This window comes from Macrobrachium nipponense, chromosome 24 (genome assembly GCF_015104395.2).
Source record: "Macrobrachium nipponense isolate FS-2020 chromosome 24, ASM1510439v2, whole genome shotgun sequence".
In the NCBI taxonomy this organism is placed as follows: domain Eukaryota; kingdom Metazoa; phylum Arthropoda; class Malacostraca; order Decapoda; family Palaemonidae; genus Macrobrachium; species Macrobrachium nipponense.
Window position 1 is genome coordinate 35,270,061 of NC_061091.1, and position 13,749 is coordinate 35,283,809.

Sequence of the window (13,749 nt, forward strand, 5' to 3'; positions counted from 1 at the left end):
GAAAGTGACAAATTCAGAAAATGAAGGAGTAAATCTACCAAGAGTTTTAAAAAGGCAATGCTTAACTGTTTTAACTAATCTTTCCCAAACAGCACCATACCACGCTGCGTACACAGGGATAGTCTTATGAGAAATTGAAGCGACCCTAAACTTCTCCTCAAACTCAGAAGAAGTAAGTAACTGTTCAATTATATTACCAGCCTGAACAAAGGACTTGGCATTATCTGAATAAACAGCAACAGGAACACCAAACCTATTAGAAAATCTAATGAAAGCTAATATAAATTCCAAGGTTGACATAGACTGGACAACTTCCAAATGTATTGCTCTTGTATTGAAACAAGTGAAAATTAGAGTGTACGCCTTAAATTTTTCTCCATTTTTCTCCCTCAACCATAAGTGGCCTGTATAATCCACACCAGTATGAGCAAAAGGCACACTCAAATTAACCCTGGAAGAAGGAAGCGAAGAAGGAGAAGGATACTTCACTGTGCTAGAATTATAACGCTTGCATACAATACAATCCTTAAGGGCAGACAAAACTGCTTGCCTAGCCTTCACAATCCACAAACCATGCACTCGCAAAAAACTAAAAGTGGATTGCAAACCCATATGCATAGACTTACAATGGGCATAATAAATCAACAACCGGGTCAAATGATGCTTCTTATTCACAAGAATAGGATTGACAATATTAAATTATAAAGTATTGTTTTTGTCAATCCGACCTTTAGTTCGCATTATACCATTATCATCCAGAAACAAATTAAACTGCCTAACTAAAGGTGGAATTTCAACTAAAGAATTTCTACTCTTCAGATAAGATAATTCAAGAGGAAAAGCTTCCTCTTGCATTAACCTTAGAAGGTAATTAGAAGCTGCCTCAACAGGGTCAGCTTGAATTTTCCTAAACTTATATACAACAGTAAATACCTTAGAAACTACACTTATAAGACTAGAAAAACTAGAAAAAATACTAATATTTACAAGAGGTTCCTTATTAGGAAACATTACAGGAGAAATTAAGTCACCCTTCAGATAATCCGGAATACAACCCAAAAGACCCTTAGGCCACTCGTCAGGAGAATTCAACCAAGAAGGCCCTTTGATCCAAAGACTGGAATTTTCTAGAAAATGCTTACAAGTACAAGGTTTAGCAAGTAAATCAGCCTGATTGCTAGATGAAGGAATATAAGCTAATGAAACTCTACAAAATCTATCAGAAATCCTATCTAACAGATTAGAAATTTCCTTCAACCTATTATTCACAAATGTGTTTCTCATAGGAGCCCTATTAGTATGAATCCAACTAAGAACTACTTGGCTATCTATAAAAAGAGTTATGCTTTCAATTTTAGTACAATTTAATAGATTATTTTCAAAAATAGTATCAAAACACTTCAAAGCTAATTGAGCAGCCAAAAGTTCTAAAGTCGGGAGAGTTTTCTCCTTAATAGGGCTAACCTTAGTCTTAGCAAATATCAGGGAACTATGACCACCTTGCACAGCATACATAGCACAACCATAAGCTTCCTTAGAAGCATCAGCAAACAAAAACAGCTTGATAGGAGCATCAGTTTTATAAGTTTGTCTGCAAAAAGAAGCTTGACTAACCTCACTGTAAGAACTGCAAAATTTACTCCATAACTTAGCAATTTCAGCACTTGCTGTTTCATCCCAGTTCGAAACTTGCTGGCACAACTTACGAATAATAAGCTTGCCCTGCAGTATTATAGGTGCAAATATGCCAATAGGGTCAAAGACAGAAGACAAAGCTGACAAAATCTGACGCTTTGAGGAAGCACCCTTGTTCAATTGCTTAACCTTTAATTGTAAGGTATCCTGGTTAGAGTCATAAATATATCCTAAAATCTTCATTTCAGAAGAAGCTACCTTTTCATCTTCATCAAGAGTAGATAACGAAGCAGGACAATTAGAACCCCACTCCCGTAAAGGCAACCCCCCTGAATTCATAATTTCCTTAATAGAATTGATAATAAATGGCGACTGGGCTCCCTGATTAGAAGAGAGCACCAAGTTATCCATATAAAATTTGTCTTTAATCAGAAAAGCTACTTCATTCCCTCTATAACTAGACAAATGATGTTGAATAATATAATTCAATATAAAAGGAGAACTTACAAATCCAAAAATTATGGTATTATACCTATAAGCAACAAACTTCCCATTTATCTTTCTAAAGAAACAAAATCTATTTCGATCACTCTTCAGATAACCTAACTTGGAGAAAAGCCTTCACTATATCAGCTACAACTACATAATCATTATTCCTGAAATACAAAACTAATGACAACAAGTTGTTCATCAAATCAATACCAGGAAAAGCGGCTTCATTTAATGAAGGAGCTTTTCCCACCTTTAAACTACAATTGAATACAGGACGGATTTTAGTGGTGGCATTTTCATTTCTTATGACAGGACGATGAGGAATGAATACTTGGCCTGCGGCTCTATTTTTAACAGGCTCAATAATGCTAAGCTCCTCCTGTCTATCAAAAACTTCCTCATATTTAGAGGATATATTTGATCTTCTAATTTAGAGTAAATCCGCTCAGCAACTGACAATGAAATCTTTAAATTGTTAGGGACTTTTTCAATTAAATCCTTTTTCCATGGTAACTGAACGTGATAATGTCCTTCATGAAAAGAAATTGATTTAGCAAATTCAGCAACTTGTTGGTCTTCATAAGGAAGGAAATTTTCATCTTTAATCCCAATCGATTCCAAGTTATAGAAATTGTCGCGTCCATACTCGACACAAGAATCAGGAAAGATATCATTCAATGGATCGAACTTATAGCCTACTGGATTAATTGCAAAATTTACTAATAACTTCTGTTTTCCAAGTTGCCTTGGAGGAACAAATTCCAGAAGTCTAATTTTATTAGGCTTAGAAGTCTGTTTAATCTCCAAATTACGGGAAGAATTATAAAAAACTCTAGATTCTCTGTTACATTCAGGTATATATTTAATCTCCTTATTAGGAATAAACCTAACAGATTCAGCTTTACCATTACCTTTTGGTCTATTTTCCAAGATTTTATTACTATCAATTATAGGACAAGACTCTACCGCTCTTACTGGTTTATCTCTAACACAAGGTTCATAAGAATCAATTCTCTCATAAAAAAAGCTTCCTTTGTGAAGGATGAACAAAATTGACTACTGTACCAAATGGAATAACCCCATTGGCCAACTTAATTACTCTAACCTTAATATTAAATAACTCTACGGAGTCTAAATCTAACTGACTAAATTCCTGAAGGATATCATTCCCTAGGATACCTAATTTATTTACAATTTCAGTTTTCCTTCCTGGGTAATTATTACATACAGAATAACCTGCAGATTCCAAGTTTTTAGCTACAGAAGGCAACATAGGAATTTGGAGGGAAAGATTAAAATTTTCCAATGCAAAAAAAAAAGACAACTAGACTTTATCCCACAAGGCATTGTTAAATCAGCTATCAAATGAAATCCCTCACTAACTCTAGTTGGCAACCCATAAGAGGAAACTAACCTAGATAAAGGAGCACCACAATAATCTCCTAATTTACAATCAACAATTTGTTTATTAATAACACTAAACTGGGCTCCAGTGTCTAATAGAAAACAACATTTAAAAGATTTCCTACCCCTACCAACTTTGAGTGTAATAAAGGGAACAAATATTTCAGACCCTAATTGACAACTTAATACTTTTTTACCAAAATCCTTAATAGCATGAGGACACATTGCTCCATGATGTTCAGATTTATTGCAAAAAAACATTTATAAGGTAACAATGATTTATTTCCCGGACATTCCGAGGCCCTATGCCTATCACTGAAGCATTTAATGCAAAAAGTTAGTTCTTCAGCTCTATTCATCCTAGCTTGCAAACTATCAAACCTAGTACATTTAGAAGAGTTATGACATGTTTCTTTACAAAATTTACATCTACCAGAAGATAAAGGTTTACTGGTAAATTGAACTTTATTAGAGTCATTACTAGCAGTAGATTTATTACTATACTTTGATTGTTGGAAATTACGGTCTTTACCTTCATATTTAACTTTAGGTTTTGCACCAGAATTTTCATTATGACCTAAACTAAGGCCTGCAATAATACTCTGATAATTATCTAACAACTGGTTAAAATTAGGATAAGAAGATTCTGTAGTTCTAGAGAGTTCTATCAAAAAATTTCTAGGAAGTTTCCTATTTACAATTTTGCTAATTAGCAATAGAGCAGCCGAATCGACTTCAATCAGATCTATACCAAGTCCCTTCAAGTCAATGAATTTATTATTCAAAGATCGAACCAAAGATTCTACTTCACTAAGAGATTTTACTTCAGAAAGTTCAAAACTTCACCTATTACTTGATCAATTATGTTGTCTTCATCCAGAAAATTAAGATCTAATTGCTTAAAAGCCAAATCAAAACCTTTATCATTTACTGTAATGTTTTCTACTATACTTTACGCTTCACCTAACAAATAACCCTTTAAATAAATAAACTTTTGAGCATTAGTTAAGTTAGGCATACCAGCCAAAGCATTATTAAAAGCCTTCTCAAAGTTAAAATAGGCAAATGGATTAACTGCATTGTTTTCAAACTTCTGAATTTGAATAGGAGGGAGAGGTAATTTTACAATTTTACTAGAACCATTTTGAGGAGTATTCTTACCTCCAAACAAGTTATCAAATTTTACTCTAAATTCTGACAGAGTTTTCTGTATTTCATAATGATAATCTCTTGCTGGTTGCATAATACTATCTAGTTCATTTTCAGCAGCAATTTCACAAATGCTTGCGTCAAAATTCTCAACTATTACTACATTAGCATCAATTTTATGAATAAATTCTTGTAACAAATTACTATCAATTTGATCGTCCTTTAAAGAGTCAACCTTCTTAACATCAAGAGTTATTAAACCCTTAACATAAGCCCTCTTTTTAATTAACTTTTTTTATTTCAGAATCAGTCATCTTGAACAATGCTATTAACCAATACTAAATTACCCAAAGAAAAAATCAAAACTTAACTTAATCAAGTCAATGCAAAGCAAGTTATCATCAATTACTTCCTAATGAAAAAAATACAGCATACTATGCTAACAGCAAAACTTAGGCTAGCCTACCTCAAACTTGATCAAAAATAATTTAGATTACACTTAACATCAGCTAGGCTAATCAACAGGTTATTTAAATGAAAAGGTTACTAACTTAACCTAAACTAAATTAATCTAAGCTTAAATTAATACAAGTATAAATAAGGACCAATACTGCTCCTTTCCTTATAAGGAATAACAACAGTATACAAAAAATCCTAACATTACAAAACCCAGATGAGCCTAGAGAAAAAAAATATATACTTGACACTAGAACAGCTAGACTAACTTAACCTAGGCCTTTGCTCATACTAAAAGTCAGCCATTCTCTGAGCCAACTTCACATTACCATCAATATTTCGGTGTACTCCATCCCTGGCATAAAGGCATGGGTTGGAAAATCCCTTAACCCCTTTCATTAGAAACAAACTATCCTTGCCCTTCCATTTATTCAACCACTTATTGAATTTATTAGATTTTGCCTTGAAATCCTGCCGCAACGCGTCAAAACTTTCACAGTGGTTTCTAACAAATCTATCCTCTATTTGGGCAAAAATTAGTTTAGCATCAGGACACAACTTTTTCAGTAATTCAGCAAAGGCCTCACAACAGTGCTCTACTTTCCATACCTCCGCAGTACTGTGGATAGCATCCAAATCATTGCTGCCCAGGAACACAAAGATGCGACTAGGCCTAGACCTCTTAGGGTTAGCGAAATACCGCTCTACTTCAACCTTGATGTTTTCAAAGGTTGCGCCCCCTTTGCAGATGTAATTAAACCCGTCACATTCTCTTAAGCATGACTCGGACAACCTCCGCACCCAGCTATGCCCAATAACAAGTGTCATAGCCAAAGAAAAATCAAACAAACAAGACGAAAAGTAAACTGAAATCTTCCGGAGTAAAATTTAAAATTCGAATATGTTAGAATTATCCAACTCAAATCAATTATAAGGCAAGTCTTTATATTTCAACTTACCTGCACCATCTTCACGAACAATTTCTTCTTAACTTCGAATTTTAAATCCTTAATTGACTCTTTACGGCAGAAAAAGAACACTCGTTCTTCTGTCCGACAGGTACCACAAGACTCTCGACTCCTTGTCGGACCAAAAACTGTCAACAATTCCGTTTCCTTTCACTTTGTCCGAAACTCTCGAACAACGTTCAAATATAAAGACGGGAAAGCAAAACTGTTTCCTTATAAGGAATACATTTAACATTGAATTAATTAATTCAATTAGTATACAAAAAGGGGAAAGTTAAGAATTTACATTTAATATTAACAAACGGCAATCACTCAGTCAACTTTCCGTCCATAAACGAACACCAAAAATGGAGACAAAAAGTAAGAAACAAACGAACTAGTCAATTCGATTATTCTCCCACGAATGAAATTACCATTCTCCAATCAACTATTTCTACAATACCTAGAGTGAGAAATACCAAATTGTTGTCCCTTCTCCAGTACGCACTCATACAATGGAAATTGCACATGATGAACCAGGTGGTCATTTGGGACAATACAAAACTTACTATAGAATACTTGATAAGTTCTATTAGCGTAATTTGAGGAAAGACGTAGGAGATTTCATAAAGACATGTCATGTATGCCAAATAGCTGGCAAACCTAACCAAGTCATTCCTAAAGCCCCTTTACAGCCTATATTAGTTCCACATGAGCCCTTTGAGAAATTAGTAATATACTGTGTTGGACCCTTGCCCAAGACGAAAGGTGGTAACCAATATTTATTAACTCTTATGTGTCCCAGTACTCGTTTTCCAGAGGCCATTCCACTTAAGAATATATCTGCCAAAAATATTGCTAAACACCTTTTAAGTTTCTTTACTACTTACGGGATCCCCAAGGATATCCAAACTGATCGTGGTTCTAACTTTACAAGTAAACTTTTCAGAAATCCTTAAGGAATTAAATATAAAACATAGCTTATCATCTGCATATCATCCGGAATCTCAGGGAGTCCTTGAACGATGGCACCAAACATTTAAAAGTATGTCAAAAAAGTTTTGCTTAGAGAGCAATCTTGATGAAGGAGTAAAGTTTTTGTTGTTTGCTATATGTGAGTCCCCCCAGGAATCCCTTGGTGTTTCTCCTTTTGAAATGGTATATGAGAGATTATTAAGAGGACCCCGTGCATTAATTAAAGATGAATGGTCAAAGCCCCCAGACTCTAATCAGACTGTAACTGTTCAACAATATTTGAGTAACTTTAAGGAAACCCTTTCCAAAGTCTGTAAAATAGCCAGTGAAAACTTAAGCAAAGCTCAGATTAAAATGAAAAATAGTTTTGATCAAAAAAACTAAAATTAGGAAGTTCAACCCAGGAGATCTTGTGTTAGCATATTTTCCTATCCCTGGATCCCCATTTTCCTCCAAAATATTTGGTCCATATAAAGTAGTTAAAAATGTCAATAACCATACCTATGTGATTGAAACCCCTGATAGAAGGAAAAGTACTCAAATTATCCATGCCAATATGCTTAAAAGGTATCATTCCAGGAATACTGAAACTGGTTATGGAGACAAAATTGTAAATGTTAATGTTAAGGTCAAGGACGAGAAACCTGAAGTAAGTGAACCTGAATTCATCAATTCATGGCGTTTTGTAGATAATGGTGCTGCTCTGAAAGACTTTGAAAACTCATGTCGTCTTTCTCCTTTTCAATCAGAAGGACTTCAAAATCTTATTTACTCTTACCCAGAACTTTATGGGGAAAATCCAGGTCAGTGTAGAGTTCTCACCCATGACATCGAACTTCTACCAGGAAATGCTCCCATACGACAACGCCCTTATCGCATCAGCCCGGCCAAGAAACTAGTGATGAAAGAAGAAGTGGAATATCTTCTAAGAGCTGGATTAGCTAAACCAAGCAAGTCACCATGGGCGTCTCCCTGTCTATTGGTACTAAAGGAGGATGGCAGCATGCGACTGTGTACAGACTACAGGAGAGTAAATTCTGCTACTGTTAAGGATAGTTACCCTTCACCCCGTCTAGATGACCTTATAGACTCTGTGGGCCAAGCAAAGTATGTAGCTAAGATAGATCTCCTCAAGGGGTATTATCAGGTGAAGTTAGCATCTAGAGCCAAGCTTATATCGACTTTCATAACTCCTTTTGAGTTATTCCAATATGAAGTAATGCCTTTTGGTTTAACAAATGCCCCATCCACATTTCAACGCATAATTAACTACACCATTCAGGGTCTAGAGGGAGTATTTGCATATCTAGATGATATATTGGTGATGGGAGAATCTTGGGAAGAGCTTATGAAACATTTGAATATGCTCTTTGATAGATTGAGAGAAGCCCAGTTAACAATAAATTTACAAAAATGTGTTTTTGGTCAAGCTACAGTTACTTACTTGGGACATATTGTGGGTGGAGGTAATGTCAGGCCTAAAACTGCAAATGTTAATGCCATTCTTGACTATCCAGAACCTAAGACTAGGAAATCCCTTAAAAGATTTCTAGGCATGGTTTCATATTACAGGAAGTTCTGCCATAATTTTGCTTCAGTAGCTGCCCCTTACCAGCCCTAAAAAGAAGTATGAATGGGATGAGAGATGTCAGGCAGCATTTGAACATTTAAAATATTTTTTGAGCAGTGAGCCAGTCTTACACAGTCCTAATTTTTCTAAACCCTTCTCTTTGCAAGAAGGCGCTTTCGACACGGGTGCTGGAGGAGTGTTGCTGCAGGAAATTGATGGGGTACTCCACCCAATAGGATACACCTCCAGTAGCTTCAAGCCTCATCAGCTGTCCCACAGTACCATAGAGAAGGAGCTTTTAAGTTTGGTTCTTGCTCTCCAAAAGTTTGAATGTTATCTGCAAGGAGCTCCCGTCATCCATGTCTATACGGACCACAACCCCCTCACCTTTCTTGAGCGCACCAAGGCCCATAATCAGTGCTTGCTAAGATGAGCTTTATATCTTTAAAACTTCAACCTTCAAATAAAGCACCTCAAGGGCAGCGACAACGTATTTGCTGATGCCTTGTCACGGGCCCATTCTCAACCTTCTCAGGAGATGTAAGGTGTTTAACTTTGATCAAGCCACTCTGCTGGGCTTGATCCTCTAGGGGGAGGCATTACACCTTCCACATTATTGTAATTATTGCATATATTTTGCCTGACTGTTTTCCCCTGTATACTACTTTCCTTTGTCCTTTCCCAGAAACTTGTTTGCCTTGTTTCACACTCCTTGTTCTTACTTACTCCGCCCATCCTAAATTTCTTCAACCCCTAAATGTAATTTTGAATCAGTCTCCACTCAGCAACTAAACCAAGGACTTTGGTGTCCGGCAAGGAAGCAGTCCACTTTATTGTGATGTATCTATAACCTAAGTATAAGTGATATTGTTGTAAGGGTTTAATAACGAATTGTGCTTTTGTTTCAAGTGTTCTTAATTTCTAGTGTGATTACTTTTCGAAACGTGGTTGTCATTTGTCATTTGTCAATTGTCATTTATTTTGTCCTATTGTGTCATTCCTGTCCTTTATGGCATTTGTGTTCCTTTTATATTGACGTTAAGTCTGATTGCAATGTTTTGTAAATAATTTTTGCATTATTATATTTAAATCTTGTTTGATTGTATTCTCATTCAAATACCATTATTTTGTATTATTATGGTCCATTGAACCCACCTGCTAAACTGGTAAATTACCCTACTCTCCCACGACTTTAATATATATATATATATATATATATATATATATATATATATATATATATATATATGTATATATATATATATATATATATATATATATATATATATATATACTGGGTGTCTCAAAATTAGAGCCCTCCCCTCACAGAACAAATGGAAAGTTATGAAGCTTTCTGCTATAGCCTATCTCCAGGTACATTATCTTAAGTTTTTATTAGGCTATTTTTCATTTTACATTTCTTGTGTTTTCAGACTGAGTGACAGAGTTAGATACAGCCATGGCTAATGACTCGGAGGAAATCAGATGGATTGACCGAATCCGGGTTATAACCTTCAGAGAGGCCAGGGATGCTGGCGAATCCTTCATTTCATGTTCCTGGATAGCTAAATACATTAAAAGAGATGAATTCTTTGTTAAAAGAAACTGGAACAAAAATCCATATGACTATCATCACGAAAAGAGTGAGAATCTTGGAAGGCCTGCAGTCCTTTCTCAGGAGTCAAAAGACATCATAGCTGAGGCAATCTGTTGACCAAGAAAGTCTTTATGTAAATTGGCACTTGAACTAGTACTAAAAAGGGGAAAGAAGAGAAGTTATAGTGCTGTATATCGTGAGTTGAAAAAATCTGGTATCAAGCCATTTCATGTTATCAGCAAGCCCAACATCACTCAGCAACAGAGAAGACCGTGCATGGTTTTGTGGTTCATTTCTTAAAGATTGGGATGAAGCTGATTTTCTTCAAGTTGTGACATCAGAAGAATTCTTCATTTACATAGTCCAGGAAGCCAAATCATAAAAAAGACATCATTTGGGCTGCAAAGTTGTGAAATTTCCTGAATGTTTTGGGAATTTTTCTATTTCACAGCCAATCGGTTAATGTGGATCATCAAAGAAAAAGGACAGTCATGGAAGGGCGAATACTTCATAGAAACTGTGCTTACTGATTAAGTATTTCTTTTCCTCAAAGATCCTGAAAATGTGTTATCTGTTGAAGAAGTCACAATTTTACATGATAAGGCACCATGTTCCAAGGCTCTTCAGACACGGGAGCTACTTCAAAACAGTGGTGCTGATTTCTCCTTGTCAAGTGAATTTCCAGGTAGCCCCCTGACCTTAAGGTAGTCTCCACTTTGGAGGGTGCCAATCGTAAAACATATTTGCCAAAAATACACTAATCAAGACAGGCTAATGAAATTTTCAGGCATTATCAGCACTATAATAATGCATATTCTCTGTGAGTTTTATCATCCTACAGGGAAAATTAATGATTTTATGAAAAAAAATGTGAAAAAACGGAAATTTCCGGGCCTCTCGTACTGAAGGTTATTTGGTGATTGGTGAGAAACTACAGTCTTGAATAGAAATTCAGCCTGACAGAATGTTGGTATATCCACCTGGAACATGCACAAAACAAATTATCAAAATAGAACAGTAAATAAGCACGTTATAACAAAAAAAAGAGCAACAACTTCGTAAGTTCAGCGAAAGCCCCGCCGAAAAGTCAGACTATAGCTAGGAAGAAATATTCAGGAAAAATTCAAATCTCGATTTAGGGACAAAACCTTTTGAGAGTTTGTAGTTATTATGTCACTTGATAGCCTAAAACATCTAAAAATTATATTATTTAGGACAATCAAAGAACCCCCCCTTTTTTTTGGGGGGGGGGGTTTCTTTGATTGTCCTAAATAATTAATTTTTAAATTTTTAGATGTTTTTAGGCTTAATCAAGTGACATAATAACTACAAACTCTCAAAAGGTTTTGTCCCTAAATCGAGATTTGAATTTTTCCTGAATATTTCTTCCTAGCTATAGTCTGACTTTTCGGCGGGGCTTTCGCTGAACTTACGAAGTTGTTGCTCTTTTTTTTGTTATCACGTGCTTATTTACTGTTCTATTTTGATAATTTTTTTTGTGCATGTTCCAGGTGGATATACCAACATTCTGTCAGACCGAATTTCTATTCAAGACTGTAGTTTCTCACCAATCACCAAATAACCTTCAGTACGAGGGGCCCGGAAATTTCCGTTTTTTCACATTTTTTTTTCATAATATCATTAATTTTCCCTGTTGATGATAAAACTCACAGAGAATATTGCGTTATTATAGTGCTGATAATGCCGGGAAAATTTCATTAGGCCATGTCTTGATTAGTGTATTTTTGGCAAATATTTTTTACGATTTTTTACAATCGGGACCCCTCCAAAGTGGAGCCTACCCTTAATGTGTGTGAAAACATTGTTAGTATCTTAAAGGATCGTGTTGAAGTGTGCACATTGAACTATGATGGTATACCAAGCCTTGACGACCTGCGAAGAGAGGTGACCGAAGTGCTCAGTGAAATAGAGTTTGAGTCTCAGCAATTTTGCGATTTGCTGAAATCATACCCCTCAAGAATGCAGTCAGTGGTACAGGCAGATGGAAGTCACACAAAATATTAAATACTCAGAGAGAAACTTAAATAAATACCTGTTCAGCATTACTTTTGTATTTGTCCATATCAATTTTACACACACACACACATACACACATACACACACACACACACACACATATATATATATAAATATATATATATTATATATATATATATATATATATATATATATATATATATATATATATATATATATACGCATGTATGTATGTGAGAATGTGTGTGTATGTGCTGCATACACTTTGACATGCATTGAGAAATTTTAACCAAACGTGTAATAACTATAACTTAGCATCTTGGAAAGAATACTGTGAAGATAAGACAACACTGGCACCAAAGGGGGTCTTGTGGGAAGGGTGGGAAAGGGGTGAAAAGTCAAAATAACTGAAAACAACAGATATTAGTGACTAATCCATAGTGTTTGAGGCTGATAAGATTAATTATGACACTCCTGATGCCCTTCAAGTCCAAATTCAGCCCCAATATGGAGGAGGGTGAAAAGGGGAGGGAATGAGGTGGCATAAATATAACCGAAAACGACTGATATTAGTGTCTAACCCATAGTTTTCTAGGTCACTGAGATGAGTAGTGACTATCCCATTGTTCTTTAGGGCCAAGCTAAGCCCCACTAGTGAAGGAGTTGACATGTAAAAATAACCGTAAATAACAGATATTAGCATCTAATCCATAGTTTTGAGGTTGCTGAGATGAATAGAGACACTCTCAATGCCCTTTTAGTCCAAATTAAGCCCTGATAGGGATGGGACTGGAAAGGGGATTGAAGGGGATGTCGTGGTACAATAACCTAAAACAACACATATTAGTGTCTAATGCATAGTTTTCACGGTTGCTGTGATGAAGTGACACTCCAGATGCCATTCAAGTCCAAGTTCAGCCCCAGTAGGAAGGGTGGTAAGAAGGGTTGGGAAGGGAGTGACATGTAAAAATAACCAAAAAATATAGATATTAGTGTCTAATCCATAGTTTTTGAGGCTGCTGACATGAATAGTGATGCTCCTTTAAAATTCCCCATTCAGCCCTAACAGGAAGAGGGTTGTTATGAGAAGGGGTGGGAAAGGGGTGAAATGTAAAATACTGAAAATGACAGATATTACTGTCTAATTCATAGTTTTTGAGGTTGCTGAGATGAATAGTGACACTTCTAATGCTCTTTTAAGTCCAAGTTTCTCCCCCAATAATGAAGGGGGATGAGAAGTGGGTGTGAAGGGGGTGACATGTAAAAATAATGGACAATGACAGATACTAGTGTCTAATCCATTATTTTTGAGATTGCTGAGATGGATAGTGACACTCCCCATGGCCCCAAAGCCCAAGTTCAGCACCAATAGGAAGGGTGTGGTGAGAAAGGGTGGGTAGGGGATGACATAGAAACATTTAAAAATGACAGATATTATTGTGTAATTTATTGTTTTCAAGGCCACTGAGATGAATAATGACACTCCCAATATCCTTTAAGCTAAATTTAGCTCTAATAAGAAGAGA